Source organism: Peromyscus leucopus, unplaced genomic scaffold (assembly GCF_004664715.2).
Source record: "Peromyscus leucopus breed LL Stock unplaced genomic scaffold, UCI_PerLeu_2.1 scaffold_192, whole genome shotgun sequence".
Taxonomy (NCBI): domain Eukaryota; kingdom Metazoa; phylum Chordata; class Mammalia; order Rodentia; family Cricetidae; genus Peromyscus; species Peromyscus leucopus.
The window spans coordinates 193,178-206,013 of record NW_023505065.1 but is presented as its reverse complement, the minus strand read 5'-3'; the positions used below and the strand labels follow the sequence as shown (position 1 = coordinate 206,013).

The 12,836-nt window shown below is 42.9% G+C and overlaps 1 pseudogene; it reads left to right on the top strand.

Annotated features, from left to right (window-relative positions):
• Positions 1-12,836, top strand: part of LOC114692027 — a 266,238-nt pseudogene that overhangs the window by 145,444 nt on the left and 107,958 nt on the right.

The window sequence follows — 12,836 nt, the reverse complement described above, 5'->3', positions numbered from 1 at the left end:
AAGAATGATGCAAACTAAATTTAAATAAAATAAAAATCATGATAGAAATGTGATTCTTGTCCTGATAGCTTCTGACATGGATTATAACACATGTTAAACTTCCCCGCATGATTTGAATTTTTAGACTCTTTTAATAAAATTGATGAAAACGTTTTTATGGAAACCAACTGAAAAAAATAATCATTATTTCTTTAGCTGAATGAATGATTTAATGGCTAATGATTTCTAAATCAATAATAAGGTGTGAGCATTTAGTTCTAGAATGGAGTTCACCGTGGAGTGCTTTCTAGAGGCTTGGCACAGATGATCTGGTTTGGGAATGTTTAACTTCTTTGGAAAAATGCATTGCCTCCAAGGTTTGCAGACAAGCATTGCAAATTAAACTCCTATACACTGCTAAAAAAATAGAGCAGTTCTTTTTAAAATACATACATTTTAAATTATGATGTAAAGTTCCTGTGATTTTCTTTAGCCCATATGGAATTTTGTGGGTCCGCATGAAACCCCTTGTCAGTGTGTTTATCCTCTCCTCTGAAATGGGTCAGACCTTGATTCCAAGGCTGCCATGTGTCCTTTGTGTGGGGCTTGAGTGGCCCTTTGCAGCAACTCTTGATTTCCAGTGATAGCTGTAGGAAAGTTTGGATGCTCGGGGTGGTGTAAGACATGATTCCCTTCCTTTCCAGTCCTTCCATCAGTTGACTTTAATGGCTGGTCTGTTAGGAGAGGCCCTAGGCTAGCGTGGAGGAGATTAATGAGTTGTGATCTTCTATGGAAGAAAAATGTTATGTGATGCTAGCAGTTGTATAGTGATTAGGGAAGAGACGTGGTCTTTCCCACCTGGGCTTGTGGTGGGGGTGTTCCCGGGACACCTGTGGTTCTAGTAGAAAGCACCTGAGTGGTTATGAGCCTAACTGGCTGAGTGCTGGGGACCAGACCTAGATAACTGTTCTAGTAGGAAGCTTCTGTGAGCAATAGGTGAACTCAGCGAGATTGAACATTCAAAATACTTATTTGTAAGGGAAGACTTTCCCCTCCACAACTTTACTAAAACATGTGCTATTCATAATAAAATTGAAAACATTCTGCATTGAGGGGACCCCTAGCCCTTCATCTAGAGTTGGCAATTTGTCTTTTACCGTCATATTGTAGTTTTTATTCTTCACCTTCTCTCCACCAAGCCAGGCGATTTTGTATGGATTTCAAGGTAAATTGCAGGCATGACTCTTCCCTCCTCAACATTATACTGTGAAGGTTTTGATGTAGGGTTAATATTTACTGTTTTTCTAAAAGGCAAAGATTGTAAATAGTGAAACAGAAAAATAGTTCAACTGAGTTCTACCAGTGCCTTTGCTGAGATGCAGGGATGAAGAACTCAGAGGGTGGACATGAAGGAGTGAATACCATGTGCTGGACCACTCATTTAAGATGAGCAGAACTCAGGAATGGACATGAGGAGTGAATACCATGTGCTGGACCACTCATTTAAGATGAGCAGAACTCAGGGAATGGACATGAAGGAGTGAATACCATGTCCTGGACCACTCATTTAAAATGAGCAGAACTCAGAGGGTGGACATGAAGGAGTGAATACCGTGTGCTGGACCACTCATTTAAGATGAGCAATGAAAAGAAAGGAGAACTGTTTGAGGTGTGAGAATGGCTAGTTGCCAAAGGAAGACTATTTTTCCCCTAGACATCCATGGCTTGTGTGTTGGCAGAAGGCACACAGTAAAGAAAGGACTTACCGGGACCCCGAAGTCTCCTTTGCAGATGAGTGGACACCACTGCCATCCTCCACAGAGAAGATGGGTGGTGACTGAACTACTGTTGAGTGCTGCATAGCAGTGGACAAGCCCTGTCACCCAGGTGGCTGTTTGAGTGCACAGTCCCCTTCTGAGTGAGCGAAGTTGGCCTTCTTGCTTAAATGCGATTACTAAGACTTTAAAAAATTATGATTTATATAAAATGGAAGTAATTGCCTCTTTTACCTGTGGTACCTCTTACAAGAAGACTTACCATTCAATCAGTTTTGGGGAGGGGGGCAGAGATCAAAACAAGTCCTAACTGAAAAACAGCCCTTGAAGCCAGTCGCCGATGGAGGAGCGGGCTACCCAGAGCTCTGTCTGTTAGGGACGGCTCTGCACTTCCCCTGCGTGCGTCACTTACTCTTCGCTTAAGAGGCCGGCATGCTCAGACCCCAAATCCAGGATGCTCTGAAGACCAAAAGCGCTTATTATGACTTGTTTGACATCTCAGCCTGAACTAAGGACACGAGGTTATGACTCTCTACTTATCCCTGTACTGAGAGTCTGAACTGCTTTGCAGCACATTCATGAATGTCTGCGGTTACTGCTGCTCCCAGAATGTGCTGGGGAAGGTGTCCTACGGCATGTACAGCAGAGCCTCCTGAAACGCACATCAGGAGGACCTGGTCATGTTTTCCAGGGCTGTCTGATTGTGGAACTGGCTCCCTTCCTCCTCTATAATTTGTCTGAGTTTCACTGTATAGTTCTAGTTGTTGCCCTAGTTGTCATTTTAAACTGCACCAGGGATTCTAGGTTTCCTTAGGTGTGCAGACACATAGGTGTGAAAATGATTGTCATGAAGGGAAGTGGTTGATAAAGATCCTAAAACAAGAGGAAAAGAACCTGGTGGGCAGCAGTGGCTAGCGGAGTCAGGGAAAGCATGTATAAAGGCTGTTTTTGATATTCTCATAAGATGGGAGGGGAGCATGGGCAAGGTTAACTTTGATATAATAGATATCCCGAGGCTGTCGATTTAGACTCTAGTTCCAGGCCTGGAAGTGATTTAAGACAAATAATTGACGGACAGTATGTAACAACCAAGTCGGAGAAATTGCTTCAGAGTTTGGACTCCGGATTTGTTTTACACATCAAATCTAGGCTCATAAGCTGTTCACCATGTCCAACATCAGCTAGCTCTTAGGAGGATAGCCTCTCTGTGATTAGCAAGGACTCCAAAATGTCAAAACATTGTAAAGACAGAAAATAGAGAACGTAATCGGCATAGCTATGTATCCAGCATCTGAGTGGGTGTTGTTGCATTGGAGCAAACATTTGTGTCGACAGTGATGCTTTCACTTCAAGGGCAATGATGACTCTTAGAGAAAACTTAAAAGCGACATTTTTGCCATATTCATAGTACATGAAAATTACATATTTTCTATTCTGTTGTTGTTTTGGTATAAACTGTGTGTGTATATTACCTAAACTGAGAGATGTTAGTAACAGCTTGGGACTTGTATCTGAGACATAGTAGAGCCTTTTTAGAATAAACTTTCTGGGATTTCTGCATGTGGATGAAGACTTTCCCTTTGGAAATGCCTGCTGGAGGCTGTTTATTCTAACTGCCGCCATACCTCTTCTGGTGCCTTGTTTGTTTGCCTTGAGAATCTTCTGCATTGTGAGCATCTGCCTAGTTACATCCCTGTGGAAGCCAACTTTAATCCCTTGGTGGTTTTTTGGTTTCTGGAAATGGCGAGATGCACAGTAAATCAAGGAAAAGTTGAGCCGATGTTCAATAAAGATGTGATGAGAAGATTGTCAGTAATGGATCTTAATTTCCCAGGTGGGACTGAGCTTAGCTCCAGCCACAGCTCTGGGAAGCAAGGTCCTGCGCTAGCTGGAACAAAGCCACTCATGAGACAGGCGCTCCTGCGGGATCCGTGGGAAGAGATGAGTGGGTTCAGTTTAGTGAGCTAATCTGAAGAAAATGGGGGTAGAAGTGGAAAACTGCCTAGGTCAGGCTTCAATTAACGGTCACATTTGAAAAGACTTCAAGAAATAAAATTAATAGGCAACAGTTCTCAGTATGGGAAACACTGAAATTTCTTTATTCCTTTAAAATAAGGTTTCCAGAGGACTGGTAGACAGCTACTGAATGGCAGATACTGTGAGATAGATACTGGTCAGACCTTCAGCTCTCCCGAGTGCTCCCTGGAAATGCAGTCCCATTGCTGACCATTGTGTGTGGGGTTTCTGTAATGTACAACTAAAGTTTTCTTAAGTAGTCCCCAGTCATTCAGATGTCTAAAGCATATGGCTTGGGCTGTAGGTCATCCATCCCTGAGTTTCAAGTCTTCAAGGACACAGTCATCGTCTTGGGCTTCTGTCTTGCTCCTGTAATTGTTGGTAAAATGTGATTGAGGCTTTTTATATTGTATTTTAAAATTATTTGTTTAGAGACTCCTTCTTGTCCTATCCCATTTATTCCTAAAGACAAGGATTTTGCTTCTTATTTTAGAGGATGTCTTCTTAGAGAAGGTTTCTCTTAATACTGAATGAGGGATGAATTTGGAAATGGGTTTTGAAAGGAATAGCTTTTGATTAAAAATGTCTTTAGAACTTTATGATTTGGAGGCCTGAAAGTGGTTCATTTGGTTCCTAAGGCTTGAGAACACATTAGGAATGTATCTTTTCTTTACAGAAACGGAACACAGTGTAGAGAAAGTGCGGTATTTTCTCCCGTGAGTCACCACAGGACAATGTGAATTCTAGGGCATCCGTTGACACTTGTGGTTGTTCCTCACTCTTCCACCACGAGCTAAGCTCAGATTATACTAATAACTTCATATTTGTCCAAGTAAGGCAAGATTTATGTGGGAATCCCTGTGCCCGCAAATTTCAACTTTGGGCTATTAGATTTATGTATAGTATTTAGTTGTTTTTCAATTAGTAGCAAAAGCAATCTTTAAAAATTTGCAAACACACACATTCATTCTCTCTTCTCTCTCTCTCTTCTCTCTCTCTCTCTCTCTCTCTCCTCTCTCTCTCTCTCTCTCTCTCTCTCTCTGAAATTAATGAGGTCCAGAAACTATTCAATTCAGTGAGCCTCTATGCAGTTATAGTAGACATTCTACAGGAAACCTCTAAAGCCTCAGATTGGACTTTTCACTTTCACTAGGAATATATTTTTATGCACTTACACCACACAAGAAATGAAAAATTCATAACAGAGCTAGCTAAAAGTAGCTGTCTGTCTTTATAACTCACGTTCATGCCTGCATTTGTCCATCTTCATCCCTAGTAGTTAGCCCGTCTTGTTCTCTTTTCTCCTGGCTATATAGTACCCACATGTGCATTTGTTTACATATGTACATATGTTATTGTCTAGATTTCACAAATGAGGACAACATGAAGGTTTTTCTTTCTAAGATTATGTGACCTTGCTTAATATTATACATTCTAAGTCTCTCCATTCTTCTGTATATTTTGATTTTATTGATGGAATACTATTCAGCTGTAAATTTAGTGTATTTGGTATATATACACACACACATATAATTTGGTACACACATACCTATTGAATTTTCATTCCCCATTCATCTGTTGATGGACAGCTAGGTCGACTCTAATTCATGCTATAGTGGAAGCAGGAATAAACATGGGATGCAGGTATCTCTATGATGGCATTTGAGAGCATGTATGTTTTTTAAACAATGAATTCACATTGTGAGTATACATGATTGCAAGGAATTTGACTAAGGCCACAAATAAATAGCATGCATCCTTATCAAAACAAATTGTGTGTGTAAACCCAGAACTGATAGACAATGTACTGTTCCCTTAAAGTCATGACATTGGCAGGTTGCTGCTTGTAATACTTTTTTTGTGGAAAAACTGTTAATGGTTAGAGAATTTTAGTATATGAATAAAGCAAATGACTGCTTTTCTTTTTTTGTGGACTGTGAGGAGGAGGGTTGTTCTTGAAAAGAACTAGATTGCCATTGTTTTGTTCTTCATATAGGGATTTTCCTAAATTATAAAGTTAGGTTATTTTATTTTTAAATTTTATTTTATGTGTATGATTGTTTTGCACGAGTGGATGTATGTTTGTGTAGCATGTATGTGTTAGTGCTCACAGGCCAGAAGAGGGCCTTGGATCCCCTGGAGCTTGTGGTAATTGTGAGTTGCCATGTAGGTACTGGAATTGAACTTGGGTTCTGTGTGAAAAGCAGCCGTTGCTCTTAACCACCGAGCCATCTCTGCAGCCTCTTAGGAAGGTGTCCTACTGTTCTGGCCTTATGGTATTCATTTAATCACCCCCAGTTAGTTGTTCTTGATACAAATGATTTTGTATCAAGACCCTACCTAGTCTTTCAAAAGGCTGAGTTCTGAGGACCCATCATGGATATCTTTCTGCTTGAACTTAGCAAGGACTGGGCTGACAGGATTACCTCAAGTGTGAGCAACACACACTGTAGATTTTCCCAGTCATGGGGAGATTAACATAGTTAATCTGTTTAACATAGTTTGCTGGGATCTGTGTTCAGTCAGTGCCAAGTAGATTTTCATGAGCAGTTAAAGCATCTTCAGTTGATTGTCCATTGAAACCATATAAGGCTAAAAGCATAAAGTGCCATGTAGATCCTTAAGCAATGTGAGGAAATTTTTAAATTTTTTTTTTATTCTCAGAATAACATACATACATATATACAATAACCATATTTCCACCTATTTTCCTCTCCAGTTTTCCACATAGGTCCCTGAACAGGCTCCCCTTCCAGTTCTGTGCCCCTCCCCTGTTTTCTTCTTCTTTTGTACTTCACTAAGTTCAATTAGTGTTACCTGTGTGTGTGTGGGTGTGGGCCATTCACTAGAGTATGGGAAGTCCTCCTGGTGGCCACATTCTCAAGCAGGCCACATTCTCCCTCCCCAGTTCCATCAGCTGCAGAGGGCAGTGTTTCCCAGGACGACTCCTCTCCTTTCTGCCTCCTCTTCCGTGGTTCCTGTGCCTGGCAGGTAGGGGTGAGGATGTTGTTCTAGATATCTCTCATTCTCAGTACTGTTACCAATCATGCATCTGTCACTGACCAAGGCAGGCAGCAGCTCAGGTCCGTGTGTACAAACATACATATTTAGTAGGAAATTACAGCATGGCATTTAACAAAATCACAACAGCAAGTTCCACCCTGAGTAATAGAGTTTTTGTTTTTTTTTCCCCTCTACATTCAGTTCTTTTGCAACTAGCAAGTGATGCTTTTGCCGAACGACCTGACACTGGCTCTTGCTTATCTCCTTGCTTTACCACAGGTAAGCTTACCTCACCAACGAGAACTTAAATAAAACAAAGTAATTGGCAGTGAAGTTGTGTAGTATATGTGTCCTCTTTCCTGTCCTCTTTTTCTGATAATGCCTAGGTTCCAGGGCCGGTCAGTCTCCAGAGACCTAACTGTATAATGCTGACTTTAATGTTCAGTTCAGCTTTCAATCTGCTTTATAGAGCAAGGCCTACTTTATTTCTGAACTTTCATACTGCATGTTAGGATGGGCTCAAGTTGATGTGATGGGAAATTTGTATCATAAATCCTAGAGTAACCAGTGTGTGATGATTTCTGAGTTGATTCTGCTTCTTCCTAGGTGTTAGATGCTAACAAGTGTTTTGAGAAGCAGGCTCACTCGGCACTGTCGCTCCAGCTGGCAGCGTACTACTACAGCCTACAGATCTATGCCCGATTGGCTCCATGTTTCAGGACAAGTGCCATCCTCTTTACAGGGTGAGTCCTTACGATTTCTACTCTACTAGTGAGTTGAATTACAGCTTTTCTGAAATAGTCAAAATAAGCCTTTTTCCTTGTATGCAATGGCTTCCCAGCAGACAGCCTCGGTCTTTTCCGTGAGGCATGTCTGCTTCCCAGATTGCATGAAGAAGCAGATTGCCCAGTACTGAGGTGAATCCTGATTCTCTCTCTTTTTCTTTTCCAAAGATGATCTCACTAAGCTCTTAGTTAGGAGAGACTAAAAGGCAGAATTTTTTTTACTTTCTATCTCCAAAGGAGGCTGGCTCTCTAAATTAGCATAGTAGACCATCTCAGTTTCTTTCCCTGTTCTTGTAATAAAATACTGACAAAGGTTACTTATAGGAGAGAAGGTTCTTTTAGTTCACAGCTCATGGGGGCATGGCATCAGGTAAAGTATCAAGGCAGCAGGCACTTGAAGCAGCTGCTCACATCCCGTCCATAGTCGGTGCACATACACCGTTTAGTTCCCTCTGTTTGTAAGTCCAGGATCACAGCCCAGGGACATGGTTCTATTACGATGGTGGGTCTTCCCATTTCAGGTGACACAGTCAAGGTAATCCCCCTTAGCGATGTCCAGAGGCTCACCTCCCAGATGACTCTAGATTCTCTGGATGTAAGCTGGCGGTTACCACCACAGCGAGCAGTGTGATTCCATGAATGATACTGTGCCTTTCTTTGTGATCCCAAGATGAGAAGCAGCAAGTATATAGGTGCTGTCACGTCTCCATTTGCCACAGGCTTCAAATATCCTTTACTGGTGAGCCAGCACCAGCTCCACTCCTGTTGTAGACCAAAAGTGTGGCCATCACTATTGGAACGTTCTCCACGTTTACTTGTGTGAAGCACATGTAATGGTCAGCACTGGGAAATGATCTCTTCTTTGACTAGGATTGTTTTAAGGAAACTTCAATGCATAAGTCAATAGGTCAGACTTTGACAGCCACAGTGTGCGCAGATCTAATGTTTATATTGTATGAATGGAGAGTCTCCTCCTCTGGTGAAGGTAGACTGACGAAATAATTTCACAGGTGTGTCAAAACGTTAGCTGTCGTGGGCCATTTAAACAAATTAGACCCTTAAGGCATGTGACAAACACTCACCTTGTGACAGCAATCGCTCTCATCTTTCAGTGTTTATTTAAAAGGAGAGTGGTTGTAGCATCCGTCGAGCACAGGGTTATCTTCCTCGGACCTGGCCACTGTTGGCTGTGCATTGTTCCAGGTCTGCTCTAATACCTTAGTAGTGTCTGGCTAAGCAAGCACTGTGTCCTCATACCCACGAAGCATGAGGCATTTATTTGGGGACTAACTTTTTTCTTGGTTGTCACTGCTGTTTTCTATAGTTACGGCTACTAATCTTACGTAAAGTTACTTTATTAAATTTGTTTCATTTTTAAGGTTTCAGATTTTTATGTGAAACAAGAAATGGTATATGGGGTTGTAGCAGTGGTAAAGCATTTCAAGTCCCTGGTTTCAATGCCTAACACTATAACAAAAATTAAAATAACTAATATCAACGGGTCATGGTATGGATTGAGAGAATGAAGTAATTACATGTAAGGAGTATAATGGCCTTAATGGGATCCGCCCCCCCCCCCCCCACACACACACACATACAGCGACACTGATTCTGAAGGCTCTGAAATCTTTGGAACTGACCGATGTAGCTGAAATGGCTAACTGGTCAAGGCTTGGAGGTGATATCTACTTCTCCTTATGGCCCAAGTTCTGTATTTTCTGATCTTTCAAGATGGGAACAAACCACACTCCAAGCCACACCTCCATGTCCTGAGCACTTCCGCCAGCATGCTTCCCCACTGTTGTGGTGAACGGCATCTTTGAAATTATATGCCAACGCAAAGCTTCCCTTACTCAAGTCTCTTTAGTGATGTATTGTATTAGTTTCTTTTCTATCACTGTGACAAACTCCATGACCAAGGCAACTTATAAAAGAAAGCATTTAATTGGGCTTCCGGTCCCAGAGGACTAGAATCCTAATGGCAGAGTGAAGGCGTGGAGGAGGCAGGAACAGCTGAGAGCTCACATCTCACACTACAAGCAGCCGGCACTGAGAACGGCCAGAGTCTTTTGAAAGCTCAAAGCCCACCCCGAGTGACAGTCTCCACCAACACAGCCCCTACTACCCCTTCCCAAATAGTTCTACCAATTGGGCACCAAGTATCCAAATGTATGAATCTCTGGGGCCATTCTTATTCAAACCAGCACAGGTGTCTTCTCATAGAGATTAAATAGTAACTAAATAGGGATTTGTGGCGAGTTTAATCTGTGCTTATTTTCATTAGTACTTTATTGTACACAAAAGGAACAAGTAATTTGCTTTAAGACACCAATTTGTTGAAGCACAGTGAAGCTTTCCTTTGCCAAATGCACTGCACCTTGCTGTAAACTTGAATATTTTCCTAGAAGCTGGGTTGAAATCTGAAAGCACGTTTGACTGTGTGTTCTCTGGACATCATTGCCATGCAGTGCAGGTGCTGAAAGGGGACCCTCGCTCCCATATCAGTCTGTCACTGTGTTCATTAGTTTTTGGTCATGGCTGCAGTCACCCAAGAGAAACAATTTTAAAAGAAGGAAGACTCTGCTGCTGCTGTTCGTAATTTCCAAAGTTTGAGTTTGTATGTGGTTGACCCCATTGCTGGAAGGAGGCATCCCACATCCTGATGGTAGGAACCTTAGCAGAGGTTGCGGAGAGGAGGGAGAATATTAGAGATTTCTTCTGCTCCCTTTTATTCCATCTTCTCTCCTAGCCTATGCGATACAAGTCCTTTTCTTATCAGTGTGACACCCAAACATGTCTCCTTAGATCACAAGTTTCCATCCCTGACCCCAAAGAGCTCATATCTACTGCACAATGTGGAGTCATCCAGTCCAGCACCACTGTCTAATAGTTCTAACCTTCTTTGAAGTCCCAAGTTCCAAGTGTCTTCCTGAGGCTCAAGGCAGCTCTTAGCTGCAATCCTCTGTAAAAACAAAAAGCAAGGTATACACTTGCTTTGTTCAGTGGCACAAGAATAAATGCTCCTGTTCCAGATGTGAATGGGAGAGGGTGACTGTTCCTACAAACCGGTTCCAGAGGCTTCCGAGTCCTGGTGAAGCCGAGGCACAGCCACAGCCTCACTTTCCTGGCGTTGTCTCTGTGTCAGTTGCTGTGACTAACCTGACACACACAACCTAGGGATGCAAGGTTGATGCTTGCTTAGGTCTTGGTCCACAGTTGGTTGATTCCATTGTTTGGGGCTTGAAGCAATCAGAATACCAAGGCTGCAGCAGGAATGTGTGGCAGACACTGGTCTCCTCCAGGCAGCAGGGAAGCAGAGAAACAAGGGTGTGGACATGCTACAGGATTCCCTCTTTCCCCCTCTTCATTCAACTTGGACCTCTAACCTTCAGCACAGTACCATCCACTGTACCATGAACAGGCAGGCCCTCAGTTAATACCTACTGGGGACACAGATAGGCTCAGAGTACGGTTTACCAATCTTCTGAGAATATAAGCTTCCACATTTAATGAAGATGGCAATGAAAATTAACCATCACAATCGTCTGTATACCAACATCCTACGATCGGCATAGTGCTCTGCTGTTTTTCCCTTGAGGTCAAAAGATTGAAAAGCCCTCAGCACATTCATCACTAACTGTACCTCGGGCACCTTTTACTCTGTCCTTTCCCACTGAAACCAAACAAGGAAGTTTCCTGACCTCGTGCAGCTGCAAATGTTCTCCCCATCTGTTTAAGAGAGTTGTACAAGGTGGCTGGCTGCAAAGATGGCCTAGAGACTCAGAGCATGTACTGCTTTTGGAGAGGACTCGGGTTTGGTGCCCAGCACCTGTGTCAGATAGCTAACCCCCACCTGCCACCACTCCAGTTCCGGGGAATCCAGGCTCACCACCATCCGGCATCTGCAGTACTTGTAGTTATTTGCGTATCCCTGTATAACAGACATCATATATACAAAATTAAAAAATAAATCATTAAAAAGGGAGTGCTCTATGAGCTGTGGTATGTAGGAGCAGGAAGATTGTGTGGAGGGCTATGAAGCACCATCCCTAGACTAAGTACAGGCTCCTGTAACCATGAATCTCAGCAGCATGTCCGTACCTGCACTAGGGTGTACAGGAGACTAGCCGTGTCACTAGCAGTCAGGACGTGGACGAGTGGAGGATCCTCTGCCAGAGGACACCTCGTGAGCCCCTTCACATACTCATAAAGCACTGAGATGGAGTATTCAGATCACGTAACTTGGCAGAAGAGGTACACTAGTCTTCATATGATGAGTGCAAATTGCTGAGCTGAGGGCGCCCCCAGCCAGCGTTCTAAGCAGTAACAACCTACCAGACCCACTGTCAACCAAGCGAACGACACTGTATAATCACTTATTGGGTGCACTCAAATCAACAAAAACGTCACAACACCATGATAAGAAAGAAGATCTAGTGTGGAGATTGGGCGAAGATCGGTGGACATAATCGCTTGAGGTCGCACGAGGAGACGTTGAGACGATGATCAGCATATAGCTGAGCACGTAAGGTATATAACGCACAACATGTAAAAGAAATAGGAAAACAAAACTCTTTACCAAAGGACAGTTCCCATACTGTGTGGCGTAACCAGCGAAAGCATGAACTGGCTGCAGACAAGAGCACAAGACAGCATTGCAGCATGATCTAATGAGATAGACATATTGCGAAAAGAGCCAGAAGAGCCTTGCAACAGACGAACCACACCTGCACCATACTCAATGTTTCACTTTCGCAAAAACTACTAAAAGAATTTTGGAGTAGAGAAAGTGCTTGGGAAGTATTTCTCTTGCTCATGTTCCCCACCTGTACTCGAAATAGCCAGAAGGCTTCTAAGTGGACACAGTCCCCTGAAAGGGATTACGAAGTAGCTAGAACAGACACTTTCTCACATCAGGTTGAGCCCTGTCAACTAGTCCCTCACTCACAGCGTATGAGATCCCACACCGCGCTCAACTCACTGGAAGCAGCGCTTCTGGAGCACACACCACAGTACTCACTGAGCAGAGCTCGCCACACACACTAGCCTTGCCGCTAATAGACGGAGCCTCCCTCATAGGGAGATATGTTGCCACCCTCGTAAACTCATTTATATGTAGAAGGGTCTTTAAGAGCAGCATAGATACATGAAGGTTATTATTGAAGGCAAGGCTCTCGTAACTTTGTTATCTTAGATGTTCCAGTGCGTCTAGGAATAAGTCCTGGAATAGGAAGGATAATAAAATCAGCACAGATGTATTTCTTCGAGAGGAGGAACG